General features: G+C 26.1%; 3 long non-coding RNA genes across 9 annotated transcripts; 1 reads left to right on the top strand and 2 right to left on the bottom strand.

Annotated features, from left to right (window-relative positions):
* Positions 1-852: 852 nt before the first annotated feature.
* Positions 853-4,620, top strand: LOC124820069 (uncharacterized). 2 transcript variants are annotated; one of them, XR_015785119.1, is made up of 4 exons: positions 853-1,626; positions 3,042-3,174; positions 3,663-3,693; positions 4,214-4,620. It is a non-coding gene; the product is annotated as an uncharacterized LOC124820069 (long non-coding RNA). The 2 variants fall into 2 exon arrangements; XR_007027313.2 differs by lacking the exon at positions 853-1,626 and having other exon boundaries at positions 1,894-3,174.
* Positions 4,621-6,246: 1,626 nt separating this feature from the next.
* LOC124820071 (uncharacterized) lies at positions 6,247-9,070 on the bottom strand. Of its 2 annotated transcripts, XR_007027315.2 has the most exons (7): positions 8,979-9,070; positions 8,796-8,889; positions 7,487-7,615; positions 7,206-7,356; positions 6,750-6,873; positions 6,516-6,575; positions 6,247-6,433 (listed from the first exon to the last, which is right to left on the bottom strand). It is a non-coding gene; the product is annotated as an uncharacterized LOC124820071 (long non-coding RNA). The 2 variants fall into 2 exon arrangements; XR_007027316.2 differs by lacking the exon at positions 6,516-6,575.
* Positions 9,071-20,005: 10,935 nt separating this feature from the next.
* LOC148202708 (uncharacterized) lies at positions 20,006-22,658 on the bottom strand. Of its 5 annotated transcripts, XR_015784625.1 has the most exons (6): positions 22,561-22,658; positions 21,937-22,032; positions 20,970-21,132; positions 20,592-20,705; positions 20,246-20,310; positions 20,006-20,157 (listed from the first exon to the last, which is right to left on the bottom strand). It is a non-coding gene; the product is annotated as an uncharacterized LOC148202708 (long non-coding RNA). The 5 variants fall into 5 exon arrangements; XR_015784623.1 differs by having other exon boundaries at positions 20,006-20,310; XR_015784626.1 differs by lacking the exon at positions 20,246-20,310.
* Between the last annotated feature and the right edge of the window lie 420 nt (positions 22,659-23,078).

Here is a 23,078-nt window from a genome sequence, read left to right as displayed (position 1 = left end):
CCTAACTAGGTAACGTCTAATGGATCCCGAATGCATTTTTATACTCAATATGATACGAAGATGTCAATCCATTGACCAATTTATCAAATAAAAAAGTATCTAGACAGCAAAATGTGTTTATAGATTTCTTTCTTAATTTTGTTAGGATGTTTTAATATTTTGTTCACAAGTTACAATTCTACATTATTACTAACTTCTCTTAAATTTAAAAAAAAAAACTTAACATCAAATGACTTCTTAGGAAAAAAAATATCATTAATAGTGATAAAGGATTTTTTATTGTAAAAGACATACTTTTATTATTTAGTATTTTTAGTTTGGATTATATTAAATATAACAGCTTTATTTAATAAAATTGAAAAAAAATCAGTAATTAAAATAATAATAAATCCTTAAAAAATAATTATCGATTTGATTTTTAATTGTTTTTAGATTCAAATATTTCATATTCTCTTTTTTAATTGTCTTTAAAGCTAGCTTTACTTAGTAATTATACTCGTCTCCCTCAATTTATATATCTTATTAATATATAACTTAGTATGAAACATTTATAATATTTGACTAATTGATAATTTTTTCATTAAATAAAATTTTATTTCATTTATACCAATTTTACCAAGTTGTTCATATATTATGATGCATATTCTACAATATTATCATTTTATGTCTATTTTAATGTTTTAAGAAATTAAATTATTGGTTTTATTTAATAAAAGTAATTAAATAATGATAGAATTTTTACAACCACACATATAATTGAATAGACACCACACGAATAATTAAATAGTAGACAGTGGGCCTCTTATTCCTCTATATAAACTCCACCTAAAACCCTAAAATTCACACACGACTCTCACAGTTTTCTCTCATCTTTCCTTTCTTTCTCGCCGCTTCCTTTTCATCTTTTTCTTTTTTTCATATCCTTTCTTTTTTTTCTTCCTTTCTTTTACTTTCTACTTATCCATATTCTTGTTTCTGCTTTCTGATAAGTTTTCATAGAGTAGATCTTCATATTTTTAAATTTATAAATACATGAAACCTTAATTTATATTAATATATTATGTTTGAAAAACATGCTTTAAACTGTTAAGATCTGGTTTATGTATTTCTATATTTTGAATATATTTTTACATATACAATTTTGTTCTTTTTCATTCAGTGGTAAGCATTATGTTTATTTTTAACAATTTCTTTCAATATATATATTTAGTTACATTAACAAATCACTTCATTTATTCATTTCTTTCATACAAGAAAGTAAAATAGTCTATCTATCTCAGAAATTTAATGCTTAAATTTTTTTAGACATTATGTTAGTTTCTACAACCACGAACTGTGGCAGAAATCCTCATTCACAGATTATATTTCTTATTATTGGATCTTCTAAACAATGTGATTTTGCAAGGGATAAAGAAATCCAACAAATGCATACAAGTATATTATTTACAAATCATATTTATTTACTCTCATTAAGTTATAAATATCATTTTGAAACTCAATTTAAATTATATAATATTTATTTACAAGTCATATTTATTTACTGTTATCTCATCCTTTAAACCATGCTATTTTGCAGCAAGATAATGGATGGAACACCATTGTGAGGAAAGGAAATGGTTATATCAGGTATTATCAGCATTTTTTTTATCAAAATTATTTTTTTACATTTTCACTTGTTATTCAAATATATTAACTATGTTTACATTGTTGAGATTTGTGTTATTTTAATTTATTTAATAGTTTTTTTTATATTAATGTATTTGGTGAAATATTTTGATTTATTATCACATGTATTGATTAGATTTTATTATTAATCAAATTTAAGGATTAATAATTAATGAAATCAAAATATGTAACTAATGGATTGTCTTTGTAGTATTTGAAATCCTATTGTGAAAGGATGAAAATCTATTATAACTAATATAAAAGTTAAAGTTTCATCATTTCATAATATATTTTATAAACTATGAGTACAAGCCATTAGTCACATGTTTAATATAATTAAATTTTAATATATGTGATTAATATATGATATTTTATAAATTAAAATATTTCAACCGATACCATAAATTAATGAAATATCAAGAAAAAGTATTAAGATAATTAAGAACATTATCAATCTTCACTGTTATATATAAAAATTTATATTATATCTAAAATCAAAGAATTATGCTGCTAATCAAGTGAATATTCGATCTTTCACATTAAAGACAATACATAATGTAGAAAAACTCATCATGTTAGCATCCAAGTTTAATGCAACACATCTAAGTAAGAAAATATATAAAAGCGTTAAGCAAGAAATATTAAACAATGTCATTAAACATTATCTGTTGCAGTGACTTGGATGCTAATATAATAAGGTAGTGAGATTTTGTATAATATGTAATGTCTTTGCTGTGAAAGATCAAATGTATATTTTATTAGCAGCATAATATCATATAAGAATATTCCAAATTTATTTTATGTATATCAAATTTGGCATTATCTTATTTATTCATAAAAGAGCTAATTTCATGTACTTATAAATAGTTATTGTGCAAATAGATAAGAAGAGATGCAATATTGTGGAGGAGATAGCAACTTAGTTGCATTTTCATCATATGATTCACCAAAGTTATTTTTTAACAGTGCTTAGTATATATGAGAAACTCACTTTGTTTAATATTGTGAATTGATTAAGTTTTTCTGTGTAGTTAGTACATTAAGTTCCATGAATGTGTTAAATAATTTGAGAGTGTAATTTGTTGTTATTTTATGTTTTGTTGTTCTTGCAACCTATTCTTTACAGCTACTTGTATTAATGAAATTTGATAATTATTTTAATCAATTTAATACTTTTTTATATTAATACTATGGATTTTGTTAGATATATTAATTGGATCCATTTACCTTACTAATGAATAGAATAGGTTTCCAGAATAACAAAACTTGAAATAATGATACATTACACTCTCAAATGGATTAATGAATGAATGTCCTTTAATGCACTAATATTAGAATGCAATTAACAAGGTGAGTTAGAATGTAAATTATTACAGCAATTTGATTGAAAGATGATCTAAGAGCACACTCTCCTTCAAGATTGGATCTGAAATCTGATGCGACATGCTGGCTTCAGCTTCCTCAATTATGTCGTTTAGATGTTCATTCAAAGAACTCAATGGCTGCAATGTAATGTATTTATATGTATTCGGTTGTTATTTGTTAGTAACATGACGTGTAATAGTTTATATTTGATTAAATTATTAATAACAATATTATAGATGTGATTTATTATTTGTTTGCAACGTTTTATGTTTTATTGACAAAAGCATCCATGCATTGCTATCTCATCAGACACTGTCTTCTGGAAATAATTAAAAAATATTGTCCTTTTCTATAATGAATTATAGTCAGGGAATACAAATGGCAGCCATGCAATGTTGAGATTCAAATTCATTAATGTGCGTTACAGCCTTTTAACGTTTTATACATAAAAGCCAAAGTGTAAATAACTTTAATTATCTTAAAATCTATACCACTGCTGTTTCTTCGCTTATTGCAATTATTTCTCTGTGGTTTTCAAAAGTGTTCTGTGGTTATAAATACATCCAACATTCACCTAACACAATCAAAACACTTAGAATTTTCATCCTTATTCATATTTTTTCTTTCAACAGATAAACATTTGGTTGAAGTTCAATCCCTGAGGTTTGCTCTTTCATCTTACACGAGTGAATTTATTTCTGATGCCTTTAGTTTATGCTTCTTTTGCTTTTGTGAAAGTTTCTTCCTTTCATTTTCAAAAATACTTGTTGGGATTCCCTTCCCTACATGGATACATTTTCATATATCAGATTAAACTTCAATTATTCAACTTACAAAATCTGTTATCAACTTGATTTGTGTTACCGTTATCCAGTCAGAATGAATGACTTCAACATTTCTTACTGTGATTGGTTATGCAAAAAAAATACGAAGCTCATGTGCAGTCTGAATATAGAGTGTGAATTTCATGTGTTTTTTTCTTTATTTTCTGTTGTATTTTTTGTTCAGTTTCAAGATATGTTTATCGTGTTCCTAAGTTAATAATATTAATAATTTGTTGCTTATTGTGATAGAATTAAACATACACAATTTTCATTATGATTAATATCTGGATGTAAAATTGATAACTTGCACAGAGAGATGTTATTCAGAAATAATATTTCCTATATTTGTGATTTTACAGACAGGTAAGAAAAAATCCAAGAAATGGATGCAAGTATGTTATCTCGATGCATCAAAATCAAGAGATGAAGCTGCTAATCAAATCAACTATCTGATCTTTCACAGTAAAGACATTACAAATGGCAGCCATGCAATGCTTAGATTCAAATTCATTACTGTGCATTACAACCTTCTGAGATGCCACTTTATTTATTTGTTCTCATTTTTCATTAAAAACTTGTTTTTACATTTTAACTGGTTTAATGCTATTAATTAGGTAGAGAAAGGATATTGAGAAATTATATTTTCTCTTATTCCATCTTGTAAACCATTCCAACAAATGCATGTAAGTATATGTTATCTCAATGTATCAAAAATCAAGAAATGTTGCTGCTAATCTAATAAAAGATTTCATCTTTCACAGCAAAATCATTACAGTATAATCAGGTTAGCATCTCAAAAATACTTGAACATATAAATGCTGCTCAGATCTATCTGTTTTACTTATTATATTAGCTAAAAGAAATTGGAAAAAAAGGTTTTGTGTTTCTTAATGATATTTACTTACCCGTAAATACTAATAAGAATAACTAAATAATATTGTAGAATATTACAGACAATTTTTGTTCTCGCATGTGTGTTGAGAAATTTGATATTAAAAAAATAGTATTGAGATACCTAAACTGTTTTATAATGTTTTAAAAGGAAAATATAATGTAAAGTCGAAAGGAATATTTGTTTTACTAAAACTAGATATGTTTTTCTTATGGTCGTCGATAATTATCGAAGAACAAATCCTAAATCGAAGAAAAAAGTTGACAGTAATTACCACAAAAATCTGTCGGTAATTATTGAAGAAAAAAGTCATCTGTAAGTCCGTCGGTAAATATCTCGATCTGGTTCATCTTCTTTCTCTTTCTCCTTCTTCTATTTTCTTAGATTTTATTTTTTTTTATCAAACTTTCTTCATTTCTAAAACCAAAACAACAATCCAATTCATTCCAAAATCAAAATCAAAAAAACTAAACTTAGGTTGTCCAATTGTTTTAAAAATTCTAAAATTGAAAAAAATCCTCAACTAGTTTTTAAGATAGCTGGCTCTACTAAGTTTCTTGAGAAAGTAGAGAAATTTTCTGAAAATAAAAAGCCAATAAGTAAAACACTGGTCAAACTTTCGGTCAAGTTTGTTTTTCCTTTCCAATAATGCGTCCTGTCTTGTAATCCTATATCTACCTCAGATGCTTGCATTAAAGTGTTACCTCGTTAAATGGAAACCAATGCATGTCTTTCATCTGACACTGTATGAAGAATGCAAAGATGCTGCTGCTTTAATATTTTTGCTGTTTCCATACATGTGTTCTGCCATTGTGCAGAAGATAAGAAGAGCATCATCTTAAAAAAAAAAGCTACACAGTTATTTCCATGCACGGCTGAGTATTTGAATTGCCATTTTTGTGTAAAATGATAAAACTTTTTACCTTTGCCATATTCTAATATCAAATGGTTGATTTGATTAACAGTGTCAAAACCAATGCTTTATAATAAGAATAACTAATAACTTTTTATAGAGAAAACCAACTTAATACAATGGTAATGTGTTAGGGTATTCTTTGTAAACAAAATTTCAAATCTGACCTGGTGAGACAAGATTATTATTTTTATTATTTTTATCCATTGTATCTTTTTTATCTTTACTTAATGCATGCAAAAATGTTAATTGGGAATCATGAACAGCATTATCGGTGGAATCCTTATACTGTTTTGCAGAAGTCTTGTGTTCTACTTAGTTCACCATCTCAATACTACATTAATGTGTTAATGTTAATGTTAATCTATTTAACATTATAAACCACTTGTATGTTGAAATGAAGCTTTGATGAGAAAAGTAAATGATAATGAATATATTAAACCATTTCATAATAATTAATTAATAATATATATAATCAAATTAAGTTCTTTTATTACCCATGCTTTTAAATGATAATGAATATATTATAGTAAAAATAGAGTATGAAAAGAAATATCATTAACATGATAAAAAAATATATCTTGAGATTAAAAGCCATAAAATCGGAATACATTTAACATGATTTAGTTAAATTTGCATGTACTCTCAAATAATATCATTTGTTCTCTTCAAACATATTAAAATGAAACAAAAACATAAGAAAAATTTAGTAAAAAATTACATAAAAGTAATAGACACTCGAACAATTAAAAAAGAGCAGCTTGAACATGTTTTCTGAAAAGAAAATTAATCAGTATTAGTATAAGAAACAAAGATAAATATAGATAATCACAACAATGAACAATCTATTACACACATGATCTCTCGATGATGTATTTACATATTCTTTAACTTTTTGTATAACTCTTCGAGAGTACTGCATTACAGAAAACATCATTAAAAAAATGTAACCTCAAACTAATAAAATCTTTTTCAACATCATCCATTACCCACAGTTATAAGGTATCACACTACTCATCTTTCACATCAAAATTTTCAACACATGCAAGATCAAAATTTTCAACACATACAGTACTTTTTACATACTAACCTCGTGACAGTGTAATGTTTTTGCTGTGAAAGATGACATCGTTCATTTGATTAGCATCAGCATCCCTCGATTTTTTGTGCATTGAGATAACATACTTGTATACATTTCCCAGATCTCTTCTTTTCTAATTAATAAAAAAAGACATGATTTAAAAGATGGAATAATAGAAAATATTATCTATGAATAAGATATCTCTGACACATTTTTAAAAACATGGTAAGAAAATCATGGCAAACTGGTGTTCAGAAAGAAAAAAACTAGAGCTTTCTGTATCACTTAGCAATCCTACTAAACTTGTCATGAGTTCTACCATTTTGTCAAACATTATAAGTTATCTGACTCTTCATATTATCAGTTGGCATTTCATAGTTACATAATATTTTCTCATATCAAAGTAAAAGTAAAACTTAAATAAGATTAGAATTGTGAACCCAAAAAGAAAAAGAATCATCTTACAGTGTTACTTCTTTCAATTTTGAAGTATTTTCTGTAGGGTTCCCATGTTTGCTGTGATGATATCTAAATCTTCTTCTAACTCATCAAGAATATAAGTTGGCTTCTTTGTACTCGATCTTTCACGAAGCCGATCAGCAAAACTATTCACATTCTGTACGATAGAAATTTCTCATAAGCAAGCCATTCACATTATGTTATGATAGAAAAGCAGAAACAACACCAGAAAACTTTTTGTATCAATCAAGGAAATAAATTGAAATTTTAGGGAAGAAGCAACTTACATTATCAATTGAATCACTTTTCTTTTTTTGGTCTCCCTGGTTTCCTAGGGAGAATAACTGAATCGTTAGAATCATCAATAATATTTGTTCGCTTCCTTTGACGGGAGCTTCTAGGAAGTCCTTCATTTTCTGCTTAAAAAATGTAGAATTTATGCTTAATAAAGAGAGAACGTCAGAATAATTAATAAAATATTTAAAACAACTTGCTATCGAAACAAAAATACATTTAATACATCTATCATACCATAACCTATGACTTTTTAAATAAGCTATAATCAATTTTGTAGTAGTGTATTGATAATAAAAAAGAACATTTTATTAATGTTATACATTACTAATCCTCCCATTCCCCTGTAGCAAATAAAAGCATATTCTAAGCGACAATAAAATTCAGTAGCATTTTTTATACATATATATACATGGCATGTGAGTTCGAAAGTAATTTTTTCAAATCTGCAGTAAATTTTTTTATTAACATTGAAATTTTAAAAATTAAAAATATAATACATTTATCAGATGAATGTGAGCTTTTATTATAGTTAAAGCTAAAATTATGTAACTTAATAGCATATCAACTTAAATTTTAATAATAAATTTCTATTTATTCTATTACATTGATTCCTTGTTAGCTAAGGATTATTACTTCCAATTTGAAGTAATATAAAACAACATTCATTGTTCTCATTACTTAATATTAACTTTTTTGTATTAAATTATTAGGTAATAATTTAATTATTTAATTATTCCTTTACAAAATTAAAAAACCTTTTCAATGACGTACATATATACTATAAACAATTATAACATTTACATCTATATATAATAAACTCATTTGTACAAAAATATATTATCTATCTGATAAAAAAATATCATATAAGAATAACTGACTTTGGATGAGAAATAATATTACATGAAATTCAAATTATTTAAAGTTAAAATATTAGTTATCTGCTAATAATAAAAATAAAAAAAATATCTCAAAAATGTCAAAATTTTATGATATGATTACAAAATTGTCAAAAATATATACTCAAAATTTCTTTAAATTTAATTCATATAAGATATTATTTATAATGTTTAACTTTTCCATGTTAGCTGTTAAATATATTTGAAACCTCGAATAAATTTAATAAAATTTGGTTAAAAAAATTAAATTTTAAAAATGAGAAACTAAATTAATCTAAAATTTAAAAAAGAAAATCAAATATATAATTAAGAGATAAAAAATATATTTAACTTAATTTAATAAGTTATTGCAAAGTTTTAAAACATGTAGATCTGAAGAGGAATGTAGTTTTGATATACTAACTTGATGATTATGTAATGTTTTTGCTGTGAAAGATAAAATCTTTATTTGATCAGCAGCCGCCATTGATGCATGCATTTGCTGGATCTCTTCTTACCTGATAATAAAATCACAGAATATTTTTGTTAATGTAATTAGATGCATATGTTAAAAGAAATGGTTAAAAATAAACATAATTAAACTTACTGTGAGAGAAGAGCTTCTGCATTTAGACTTCCAACCAAACCAAAATATGAAAGACAAAAGGAAGCGGCGTAAGCGAAGAAGAGGAATGAGGCGTGAAACTTAGGGTTTTAGGTTAGCTTTATAGCCGAGGCCCACTATCTCTTCACTCTGTTTGTAGTTCTAAAAATTTTAAATAAAATTTTACTCAATAAGAAAATAATTTTAGTGTTTGTAAAAAAATACCAAAAGTATTTAAATATTAGTTTATAAATTATAAATAATTTGTTTATATAATAGCCTTTATAATAAATAAAAAATTATAATTAATAACTAATTATATTCTATCACAACATTAATTATCAAGGTTTTGAGTACAAAAGAATTAGTATCTAAATTTTTCATTAATTGTAATTTTTTATTTATAATAGTGACTATTTTAAAGACTATTAATTAATAGTTTATAAATTAATATTTAAATTAATCAATTATTTTTTGTCTATAAAATTAATAACTTTTTAAAAGTTTTTTATAATGAAATAAGTATTTAGTTTTAAAAAATATGTAATAAAATAAATTCTAATTATTGTTACTTAAAGTCATAAATATCAATATTATATATTTATTTGTACTAAGGCTAAATATGTAGTATTTAATAATAATTTAGACAAAATATATTAATGAATAAATGTATGGCTTCTACAATAAAATTTTTTGTCTAACATCCCAAAATATAATATAAAACTATATAATACTTATCACAATTTTTAATAATAACAAGATTAGTCCACATAGGAACTATAAAATTCTAATAGTCATCCAAAATAATCATGAAGTAATTTTATATACACATTAACTAATCAAAACTATATACAAGGTAACTAACTAATGCTACTAAACATTAGCAGTTCCCCCATTTAGTGCCTACTCCAGAGAAACCTCATCACTCTCTACTCATATCCACCGAATTATCATAGCAAAGAAAGGAAGTAAAAATACATACAAACACAATCACAAGAAAAATGGTAAGTTAGATATTGAAACAATTCATATAATACACCAACATATTCATACATCAAGCATCATACATACTTAAACCATCACATAATACAATAGATACTTCTACATCATCCTCAAAGTTAAAGCATAACTCAAAGTTATCAGAAAACAAAAAAAGAAATAATCAAAATAGGTTCTAGACTAGTAGCTCAATGCACAGGCTCGCTATGCGAAGATGAAAACAATGGGTTCTATTCGCTCAGCCACTACACTCGCTCAGCTACAAATATTTTGCTCGCTCAACTAAAATACATTGATTAAATACAATAAATCAAATAAATACATACAAACAGTTGACACTAGACTCAATTATCCAAATATAAACATTGATGTGAAATCTCAGGAACCTTTCACTTGTGGTGGTCTCTACTGCTTTAGAGAATCATTGCCATACACAAGATTAGTCCATTATTATCTTTAATCAAGGTAAAATCCCCTATATTAGAACATTCTGCATTTCTCACAATGCAAAATAGACTTTCAACGTCTATCGTTCAACATTTTTAATATTAAGAAAACATTTTTTAGATTAAAGTGTTTTGCGTTTGCTATTTTATAAAACATTTACTTGTAATTACTATGTTTTAGAATAACACAAATAATTATAATTTTTTCCAACTATGGTGGATTTTATGATATTTGTATATGTAAGCTAACCTAATTGGTTAAAAGTTTTAGCATTTCCTTTCTTCTTCACTCTTTCACTCTTATTTGTTGGACTATAAAACTAAATATTTTTTTTAGTAAGTGATTTTGTTCACACTCTACTCATACACAAATTTTTGAGATATATAACTAAGTACAAAAACAATTTTCAAATTAACATAGATTTTAAAATGTCTTGCATTTATTGTAATATCCTATTTTAATAGTATAAAACTACTAAAATATTAAGTTACATATATGATAATAGAACCACTTAGATGAAAACAAACCTACAAGAAGACAATAAATCTACATTTGTAAACCTATTTAACGACTCATCTATTTCGCTCTCACCTCTCGTTGGAACAACCGAAAATACTGTCTGTCTAAGCTCACACCGTTAAGGTGATCATCACAAAAGAGAAACCAATACATAGATAGACAAGAAGAAAAGCAAGGGTAAGCTAGATATAAGACAAGTCATATAACATTTATAACATAGCATACATGAATCATATATATAACATACATCAACCTAAACATCTTAACATGCAAGGACCTAGACTGTCTATCCGAATATTATATGGAATGTCGAGTTGCAAAGGTTCCTGCACTAGTGTGGTGGAAGAGTTGGACTACCTCAAGCTACCACACTAGGTTAGTCCTTAAAATGCCCTTTTGCCAAATGGAGAAAGACCCCTCAAGCTCAGACCTCCTACTATTCTCACGATATGACTCATCACTCTCTACTTGAGCGTGGATGATCATTAGAATGTCAAGATAAACCCTAGCTTAACTCCGATCATTCATACTAACAACACTTGAAACCACCAACAAGAAGTTTCTCATTGGAACTTATTTTCACAATTTTCAAACAGTTGATATCACTTCACATTCACATAGTATACCAATATCTTGGAACTCATTTTCACAACTTTGAAACCATTTAACCACATGTTCCAAACCATACCAAACATTCCATAATATATACCAAACACACCTTAAATTATCAATGTAACTATCCTTCATAAAACAAAATAAGAGAGAAATACAAAACTCATCATCATCATATATCATACATAATCTTGTTTCCATTTCATATTATAAAACAATTCATACTTCACAATAAGCATTATAAGCCAATCATTCAAATAATCACATACATTGAACATACCTGAAGAAGTATACAAAAACTTAGTTGAAATTCTGGTATTTTCCCTCAGTCACCAGGTCTGCTCGCTCAACTAAAAGTGCCTGCCAACCCACTCGCTCAATCAGCATGACTCTATCTGCAAATATAGAATCAATGAGTTTTGCTCACGCAGTGACTACACTCGCTCAACTATAAGTGTTCTACTCGCTTAGTGGATACACTCGCTCAACGAGACTACATAATTCTACAACACCAAAATTGCAGAATTTGCACCCTTCAACCACCCATGACCTATCCTATGCATATTTCCCAACTTCTAATACTCCTAGATTATATTCTAAACTAAAATGGACTTAACCAAAAGTATATAAACCAACCTAAACTCATTTTAAATTGTTCTACCACAAGATTCCAATCCAAAAATCACAAAAACCTCACTTTAGATACTAAACTTGAATTCCACAAGCTCTAGCTCATATTTGAGCAACTTAGGTGTATGAACAAGTCACAAAAGACTCAAAGACAGACCCCAACTACTTCAAATTGCCTCAAAACATTGACATAAAAATTTCACTACTCAAAACCCTCAATTTACGACTAAAAACCATCCAAAAACATCACCAATTGTATATTATACATTTCTAAACCATTTTTTCTACTAAATCACAACACAATTAAGTTTCAATTCATTATACCATAGAGACTAAAACATTAGTTTTTTTCACTTAGACCAGTTTGCCTAAAATTCACTTATTATAACCTTCAATTTTAGACCAGAATGACCTACAACCCAAACTAACCTTTCCTTCTCACTAATTCCAATTCAATTAACATAACTAACTTCAGAAACACAAAATTCAACACATCCGAACAGATTCATCACATTCTAAAACATTCATCATCGCATCAAGCATCAATTAACTATTTTAAAGCATTCAAATCTCAATTCATACAAAGGTAGATAAAATTTTATTTTTAACCAATTCAACACAACCTAATTAAAATCATGAATTAAAATAACATCAAGAAAGGTCACTAGCTTCCCTTACCCTAAAAAGAACTTTTACAGCTCTAAGAACTCCCAACCATATTTTTCACCAAAAAAAACTCTAGAAAAGCCTACATCTCACCGATCAGTGATCGAAATCAACACTTAGAATCTCAAATGGACCAAAAAGCAAGAAATAAGCACTTTTGATACATGCAAAAACATATTTCTCTACATGATCATAGATAAAAATAAAAGAAAAAATGGTAAAGACTTACTTGCTCTAAACATAGAACTGATCGGATAGAAGTAGAGATTACTCAGCTGTGATCTCAAAGAAACTTCCTGATGGTCAAACAAATGATCGAGGAGTAAAATTTTTTAGAGAGAAAGAAGATAAAACTAAGAAGAATAGTTTTAGAAAGATAGTTTGTGTTTTAATTAAAGAGACAAGTTTAGAAAATTCTATTTATATTAGTAAATTATTTTAATTTTAAAATACTCGATCTCGTTATTTTAAAATATCAATCAACTCTAATATTCTATTTTTTAGTTCTTACATTTACTATTTTATAAAAAATTTACTTGAATTTATTATTTTTGTTCGAATAACATATATAATGATAAAATTTTAAAAACTCTTAAAATTTTCATCGTTATTCATATTTTCTCTCAAGAAAACATATTTTGTTGAAGTTCAATGCCGCTCTTCCATCTTAGATGTGTAAATTTATTTCTGATGCCTTTTTATTTTATGTTTCTCTAGCTTTTGTGAAGGTTTCTTCCTTTCATTTTCAAAATCTCTTGTTGGGATTCCCTTCCCTACATTGATACATTTCTATATATATCAGATTACACTTCAATATTCGACTTACAAACTAAATCATATCCATATAAGATTACACTACTAAAGCTGTTTAAATTACAGTGAGTTTGATTGGACAGATTCATTGTCATTTTATCAATAAATGTTAAATTGATGGTTAGATTCAACCGCCCAAGCAAATATGACACTTTTTTAAGGTGTGCAGAACTGATACATGCAGACACAAGAAAATGTTATTACACTGTTAGGACAAAAACTGATTCATGGTGTTTGGATACAAATGGCAGCCATGCAGTCTTCACATTCAAATTCACTTATGAGATACAACAGCTGTAAATAACTTAAATTTAAAGCAAATTATATTAAAATCTATACCATTGTTATATCTTTGTTCACATTTTTCATTAAAATCTCATTTCTTTGTTCTTATTACTCCTAAGGCAGACGTTGGAATAAAACATTTATGAATCCTTTTACAGTGATAGTGACAGCAATTTGATTGAAAGATGATCTAAGAGCACACTCTCCTTCAAGATTGGATCTGAAATCTGATGCAACATGGTGGCTTCAGCTTCCACAATTATGTGGTTTAGATGTTCATTCAAAGAACTTACAATGTATTTATATGTATCTAACAATTTCAATGTATTCGGTTGTTATTTGTTTGCAACATGACGTGTAATAGTTTATATTTGATTAATAACAATAGAAATGGCAGGCATGCAATGTTGAGATTCAAATGGATTACTGTGCGTTACAGCCTTTTAACGTTTTATACATAAAAGCCAAAGTGGACACTCTGAGATACAACAGCTGTAAATCACTTTAATTTGAAGGAAATTATCTTAAAATCTATACACTGTTATTTCTTGGTTTAATGTAATTATTTCTCTGTGGTTTTCAAAAGTGTTATGTGGTTACTTGGTGCACTATAAATACATCCAACATTTACCTAACACAATCAAAACTCTTAGAATTTTCATCCTTATTCATATTTTCTTTCAACGGATAAACATTTTGTTGAAGTTCAATCCCAGAGGTTTGCTCTTCGATCTTAGACGAGTGAATTTATTTCTGATGCCTTTAGTTTATGCTTCTTTTGCTTTTGTGAATGTTTCTTTCTTTCATTTTCAAAATCACTTTTTGTTATTCCCTTCCCTACATTGACACATTTTCAAAAACTTCAATCATTCCACTTACAAAATCTGTTATCAACTGCTATATAAATAAAGTAGCTAGATTGATGAATGATTTTGGTGACATCTTTCTCCTTTTTTCTTCCAAAAAAGCTTCCTTTGTTTTTGGGTGCAGACTTCTTTGCATTGTAAGTTGAATCATTTACTTAACGGTCACATCATCAAAGATCAACATATGTCATCCATAGACGATTCATGTGTTTTTTCTTTATTTTCTATTGTATTTTTTTTTCAGTTTCAAGAAATGGATGCATATGTTATCTCAATGCATCATAATCAAGGGATGACGCTGCTAATCAAATCAACCATCTGATCTTTCACCGTAAAGACATTACAAGAAGTTTTATCATTTTACACATTAATGTCAAATCAGATATTACGAAGCTCGTGCATGGAAGTATCTGTAGCACTTGACCTTCTGCATAAAGACATGTATGGCGACGCTAAAAATGTTAAGATAGTGACAGAATTCAGCATCTCAATGCTACATTAATGTATTCATGTTAATATTTGGTGAGGAAAGTAAATGCATGTTTGAATACTTTGTATAGGTAAATTCATTGGATATAACCATATGTGACACAATTCAATGTATTCTGATAAAGAGAGACAATGGCTCAATTTGTCTATAGCTATTAATTTGTCCATTAATACGAGTATTTTGTTATTTGTCATTAACTAAGTTTGTTTTCGGAAAGGTCTTTCATTAAATCTTTCTCATTAACAATTTTAGTTAAATTGAAATTTAATTTTTGTTATTACTTTTATTTCATATATATTTGCTAAAGTTTATGCTTAAAATCAAAAAAATTATAAAAGTTAATTCTTATATATTTTAAGAAATAAAAATTTATAAAATTTATTATTTCTAATAGATTAATTCAATGAAAATAACGTTACATCCTAATATTTTAAATCCTATTGAGAGAAAATTATAAAATAAATATTTTTTTATGCGAGGCAATGACCCAAAAATCAAATATTACATAGAATGATTTAGAAAACTTAACTCGCATGTTTTATGCATTATCATTCTAAATATACTCAGACTTTACGAATTTTAAGTATATCAATTATGATTTTATAATGTTAGTTCATATATTATGTATATTCTACCCTTAGATATGGAAAAAGGGTGACGCTCCATTGCTAGAGCCTGTGATTGAATAACCTTCGTTTATGCATAAATATGAAAGGAAGTGATTAAGTTAGTTCAAATATGAATAAATAATAAGATGCATAGTATTGTTGGAAGAATCAAAATTCATACTGCAAAAATTCTTTCTGCAAAAACTCATCGTATGGAAGCTCTTTCTGCAAAAATTCTAAATTATTTTCTCCACTGACGCAAAATTCAACCGTTGAAAGATAAACTTTTTTTTTTAATTTATTAATGCTCGTGATTTGATCAGAGAATACGAGAGTATGTTTTGTCTTCATATGAGAATTAAGATCATACTTGTAAAATGAGAATGCTAATTATATTATTTATTTAAGAAAAAAAACAATTAAAAAAAACAGATTAAATACAATAAAAAGTAATCATATTTTTTTCAAATCTCCGGTAAATTTTTTTTTGACAAATATATTTAACTTAATTTAATATATTATTTTTGTGACTGTGCACAGTATATCTGAGCAGTATTGTAGTTGTTATATGCTAACCCGTGATACAGTAATGTTTTTGCTGTGAAAGATAAAATCTTTTATTTGATTAGCAGCCGCCATTGATTTTTGATATCTTGTTACCTGATATCAAAATCCCAGAAGATTAAATAATAGGAAATATAATTTGTTAATACAAGTACATAAACTAGATGTAAAAAAATTAAGAATATACAAGAACATAAACTAGGTCATGTTTTTCAAACAGATACCAATAATATGACATAAAATATTAATATAAATTAAGGTTTCATATATATTTAACATTATTTTTAATTATCTTTAAAAAAAATAACAAGATGCGTTTTTAGGTGTAACATTATTTTATTAGAACTTACCATCTGACAGAAAGAGCTTTGGGTGATTAGGCTTCCAACAAAAATATGAGTGAAAAAGGAAAGACAGAGGGAAGCGGAGGGAATGAGGCGTGCGTTTTTAGGGTTTTAGGTTACCTTTATATAGCCGAACATGACGCTTACTATCGGGTTCGATTATGTGTAGTTGTAAAAGTTTTATTATTATTTAATTATGTTTGTTTAATAAAATTAATAACTTAAGTTCTTAAAATAGGAAAATAGATATATGTATGGAAGTATGGTTTAAAAAGTGTTTTCAAGGTGATATTCATGATGATTATTTCAAGTAGAGTAATTTAATTGATGTAAGAACTCATCATTTGGAAGTGATCCTAAACCTTTAATAATCACTCTATCTTAAGTAAGGAAGTAGATTATGTGATGAGTAGTAGAAGATCCTAGTTTATGATCATAAGTCGTTAACAAACTAATCTTATGTGGTATTAGAGAATAAGAGACAACTATTTTACCATTACGAGTATACAATTTATCATAGTTTAACATCAATAAATATATATATATATATATATATATATATATATATATATATATATATATATATATATATATATATATATATATATAATTTGATTTATAGTTATACTAATGGTTTGGATAACTGTCAAGACTCTTTGGTATATATATATTTTTTAATTAACTTTTCTAGTTGATTAAATATGTCATTTAATTTAGATTTGAAGGCTTATAATGACAGTGATTCATGGTGTTTGGATTGAAAGGAGAGGCATGTATATTGTTGAAACTAATACTTAGACGTAAACAATGTGCCATATATATCTCGTCTAATGAAAATAATGGACATATATTGTTAAAAAGAGATAATAAAATATATATGTTATTTAAGTGAAAAAAAAAAGTCTATAAATCCAACACTTTAAAGAAATACTGAAGTGTGACCTTTCTTTTGTCTTTACACGCATATTTTAAATTATTAAATGTAAACAATGAACTCATACAATAATTAATAATTTATTTTAAATAAACTAACATATTGTAGCATACACAAGAAAATGTTATAACCTTAGGGACTGTTAGGACAGAAACTGATTCATGGTGTTTGGATGCAAATGGCAGCCATGCAATTACTGTGCATTACAACTTTCTGAGATACAACAGCTGTAAATAAGTTAAATTTCAAGGAAATTATATTAAAATCTATACCTCTGTTATTTCTTTGTTCTCATTTTCATTATAAACTTGCTTTTTACTTTTTAACCGGTTTAATGCTGTAAATAAGTTATATTCAGAAATTATATTTTCTCTTATTCCATCTTCTAAACCATTCCAAAAATGCATGTAAGTATATATTATCTCAATGTATCAAAAATCAAGAAATGCTAATCTAATAAAAGATTTCATCTTTCACGCAAGATAAAAGTATCAAGTAGAACTTACTCATCTAATACACTTAAGTAAAATATTTATTTTTTCTAAAATTATTTAATAAATTCTTAATTATTTAGAAAGATCTACTGTTATGCCATAATGTGTTCTGCCATTGTACAGAAGATAAGAAGAGCATCACCTTAAAAAAAGAGCTACACAGTTATTTCCATGCACGGCTGAATATCTGAATAAGCACCATGATTTTAAACTGAGCTTCGTGTTTTTTTCATAGCCAATGACAGTTGGTACATCATAGCCATCTTCAATTGTCATGGAACGGTAAGAAATCTTGAACTCATTCATTGTCAATGAATAACAGATTTTTCCACCAAAATATAAAGAAAGGAGACGCTGAAGAGAATGTAAAACTTTTAGCCAATTAGATTAACTGATATACACAAATATCATCATCCACCATAGTTGCAAAAAATTATTATTATTTATTTTATATTAAAAGATAGTAATTGTAAGTAAATGTTTTATAAAATAGTAAATTCAAAACACTTTAAAATATTTGTTATTCTAAAAAATGTTTCTTAATATACTTAAGTATATATATATATATATATATATATATATATATATATATATATATATATATATATCGAAAAATTATGTATGAGAGTGTGAATAAAATTTACTTACTCAAACAAAATATATTCAGTTTTCAGTTTCAATGCCCATTGTATAATAAAAATGATATCAAATAACTATATAAAAAAAAAGTGAAAATATCAACTCTCTTTTATATAGACTTTGTTGTCAGAAAATTCAATGGGCATTCGAATTTCAAAGTCCATTTTCGAAGCCGTCAGATTAGGTTTTATGCACTCCGAATTCCCATATCCACCTAAATGCATTCAACCAGTTAAAAAGAAAAAAACAAACTTTCGATGAATAATATTATTATATTATGTTAAACAATTTTCTATATAAAAAAATATGATTATTGTTTATTTATAATATTCTATTTTAATTTTAAATTATTTGATTGTGTGTTCGTATATTAAAGCATTTTTATTATAATTAAATAAATTATAAATAATTAAAAAAAAGATTATTTTGCATTTTCGGCAGTTTTGACATCTCATTAGTATTTACAGTTTCCCAAACCTATGTAAGTTCGACGTAATTTTTGTAAACCTTTGAAAAACTGTCGATAACAGTTAGCAACATTACTTTTTCAACGGTTTTAATAACTGATGTATCTCTTTTGTGTTTATTCCACTAAATCTTTTCAATTACTTAAATTTTCAATGCAAACAATAAATGATCTGATATATTAATTAATAATTTATTTTTAAACTTTATAATAAGAATAACTAATCGCTTTTTATAGAAAAAACCAATTTAATAGAATGGTAAATAATGTGTTTTGTTACTTAGTTCAGCATCTCAATACTACATTAATGTTTTCATGTTAATCTATTTAATATTATTAATCTATAGGTGAATTTCGTATGCAGCTGACAACACAACATAAAACTGTATATGTCTCCATTTTTGAACGTTGTATACCAATCAAAATCACATATATTACATTTTCATATCAATCCACAATAACTTTTATGAGTCAAAGAAAGTTTTCCTTTTCTTTTTCCAACCATGTATTACTTTTATGAGTCAAAGAAACTTTCATAATAATTAATTAATAATATATATAATCAAATTAAGTTCTTTTATTACCCATATTTTAAATTTCTCTCCCAAGGAAAAAAAAATAGAGTATGAAAAGAAATATCATTAACATGAAACATAATAAAAATATATCTTGAGATTAAAAGCCATAAAATCCTAATACATTATACATATTTAAATGAAACAAAAACATATGAAAAATTTAGTAAAAAAATACATAAAAGTCATAGACACTCGAGCAATTGAAAAGGAGCAGCCTCAACGTGTTTTCTGAAAAGAGAATTAATTAGCATTAACATTAGCATAAGAAACAAAGATAAATGTAGATAATCACAACAATGAACAAACTATTACTCACTTGCTTTCTCCATTATGTATTTACGTATTATCAACCTTTTTACACTCTACAACTCTTCCAGAGTACTGCTTTACAGAAAACATCATAAAAAAAACTTACCATATATAAAAAATAAAAGAAAAAATTGTTCATTTTCTTTAAATTCATGTTATTTACAGTTGTTAAATATTACTAACCTATTGTTAACAGTAAAATAAAAAATGTAACCTCAAACTAATAAAATATTTTTCAACGTTATCCCATTACCCACAGTTATAAGGTATCCCAGTTCTCATCCTTCACATCAAAATTTTCAACACATGCAAGATCAAAATTTTCAACACATAGAGTAGTTTTACATACTAACCTGATGACACTGTAATGTTTTTGCTGTGAAAGATAATGTTCATTTGATTAGCATCAGCGTCCCTTGATTTTTTATGCATTGAGATAACATACTTGTATTTGGATCTTTTCTTTCCTAATTGCATAAAAAAAAGACATGATTTAAAAGATGGAATAATAGAAAATATTATCTGTGAATAAGATATCTCTGACACAGTTATCTTGTTGTATAAAATCTAATAATTTAAGTTTTAAATTTCTCAGATAGTTTCAGTTCAGCTATTTTACATAGAATAAGCATAATCACGAGATCTCAAATTTTAATTGTTAATAATATCAAAGAAAAAGTAAAACTTAAATAACATTAAAATTGTGAACCTAAAAAGAAAAAAAGAATAACCTTACAGTGTGACTTCTTTCAATTTTGACTATGTTTTCTGCAGGGTTCCCATGTTTGCTTGCTGGGGAAGATATCTAAATCTTCATCTACCTCATCAAAGTTACAATGGGATCTTCAACTTTCACATCGATTTTTCACGATGTTTAATTGAACTACTCATTTTCTGCTTAAAAAAAATGTAGAATTTATGCTTAATCAAGAGAGAACGTCAGAATAATAAATAGAATATTTAAAACAACTTGCTATCGAAATAAAAATACATTTAATACATCTTATGAACCATGATTTTTTAAATAAGCTATCTATAATGAATTTTGTAGCAGTGTATTGATAATAAAAAAGAACATTACAATATTTTTTAATGTTATACATTACTAATTCTCCAATTCCCCTATAGCAAATAAAAGCATATTCTAAGCGAGAATAAAATTCATTAGCATTTTTTATACATTTCTACATATTTTTTTCAAATCTGCAGTAAATTTTTTTATTAACATTGAAATTTTAAAAATTACAAATATAATACATTTATCAGATGAATGTGAGCTTTTATTATAGTTAAAGCTAAAATTATGTAACTTAATAGCATATCAACTTAAATTTTAATCATAAATTTCCATTTACTCTATTACATTACTCCTTTGTTAGCTAAGGATTATTACTTTTAATTTGAAGTAATATAAAATAACATTAATTATTCTCATTATTTAATATTAACAATGAGAGTACCTTACTTTATTAAATTATTAGGTAATAATTTATTCCTTTACAAAATTAAAAAACCTTTTCAATGACTACGTATATACTCTAAACAATTATAACATTTACATTTATATATAATAAACTCATTTGTACAAAAATATATTTTCTATCAGATAAAAAATATCATATAAGAATAGCTGACTTTGGATGAGAAATGTTTTAAAACATGTAGATCTGAAGAGGAATGTAGTTTTTATATGCTAACCTGATGATTATGTAATGTTTTTGCTGTGAAAGATAAAATCTTTATTTGATCAGCAGCCGCCATTGATTTTTGATGCATGCCTGGATCTCTTCGTACCTGATAACAAAATCACAGAATATTAAACAATAGAAAATATAATTTGTGAATAAGATTGTATAAACTAAGATAATGTCTAAAAAAATTGAAGTTCTAAATTCTGAGATAGATAGACTATTTTACTTTCTTTTTTACTTTTGTGAGATGAATAAATGTAGTTAGATACATATGTTAAAAGAAATGGTTAAAAATAAACATAATGCTTACTACTAAATGAAAAGAAAAAGAAAATCTTATGCAAGTACATAAACTAGATGTAAAAATATATTCAAAATATAGAAGTACGTAAACTAGATCCATGTTTTTCAAACAGATACCAATATATTAATATAAAACTTACCGATACAACATGAGAGTGAGAAAGGAAAGACATAATGAATTAGATGTAAAACTTACTTGTAAATGAAAAAAAATATATATTATATATATCTTATACAAGTACATAAACTATATGTAAAAATATATTCAGAATATACAAGTACTTTAATAATAAGAACATGCTCATGCTCCTATTTTATGAAAACTTACTGTCTGAGAGATGAGCTTCTGCATTTAGGTTTCCAACCAAAATATGAAAGACAGAAGGAAGCGGCGAGGGAATGAGTCGTGAAACTTTAGGGTTTTTGGTGACCTTTATATAGCCCAACATGAGGCCCGTTGTCTCTTCAATTATGTCTATAGTTCTAAATGTTTTATCATTACTTAATTATTATTATTTTTTGTTAAATAAAATCAATTATTTAATTTCTTAAAACATGAAAATAGATATAAAATCATAATCTTGTAGAATATACATCATAATATATGAACAACCTTATAAAATTAGTATAAATTAAATTTTACTCAATAAGAAAATTATTACTTTAGTCAAATAAATGTTTCATAGAATATTCATTAATAAAATAAGATATATATAATGATAAAAAAAAATATAAGCTTAATTATGATATAATAAATAATTTGTCTCTATCACTTTGTTCACTTGAATGGATTTGGGAAAAAATAATTGAATGAATTTGAGAGGATTTGAAAGTAAATTTTGTTGT

This window comes from Vigna umbellata, chromosome 3 (genome assembly GCF_029865625.1).
Source record: "Vigna umbellata cultivar VRB3 chromosome 3, Vumbellata_1.0, whole genome shotgun sequence".
NCBI lineage: Eukaryota > Viridiplantae > Streptophyta > Magnoliopsida > Fabales > Fabaceae > Vigna > Vigna umbellata.
This window is presented reverse-complemented; position numbering and strand designations above follow the sequence as displayed.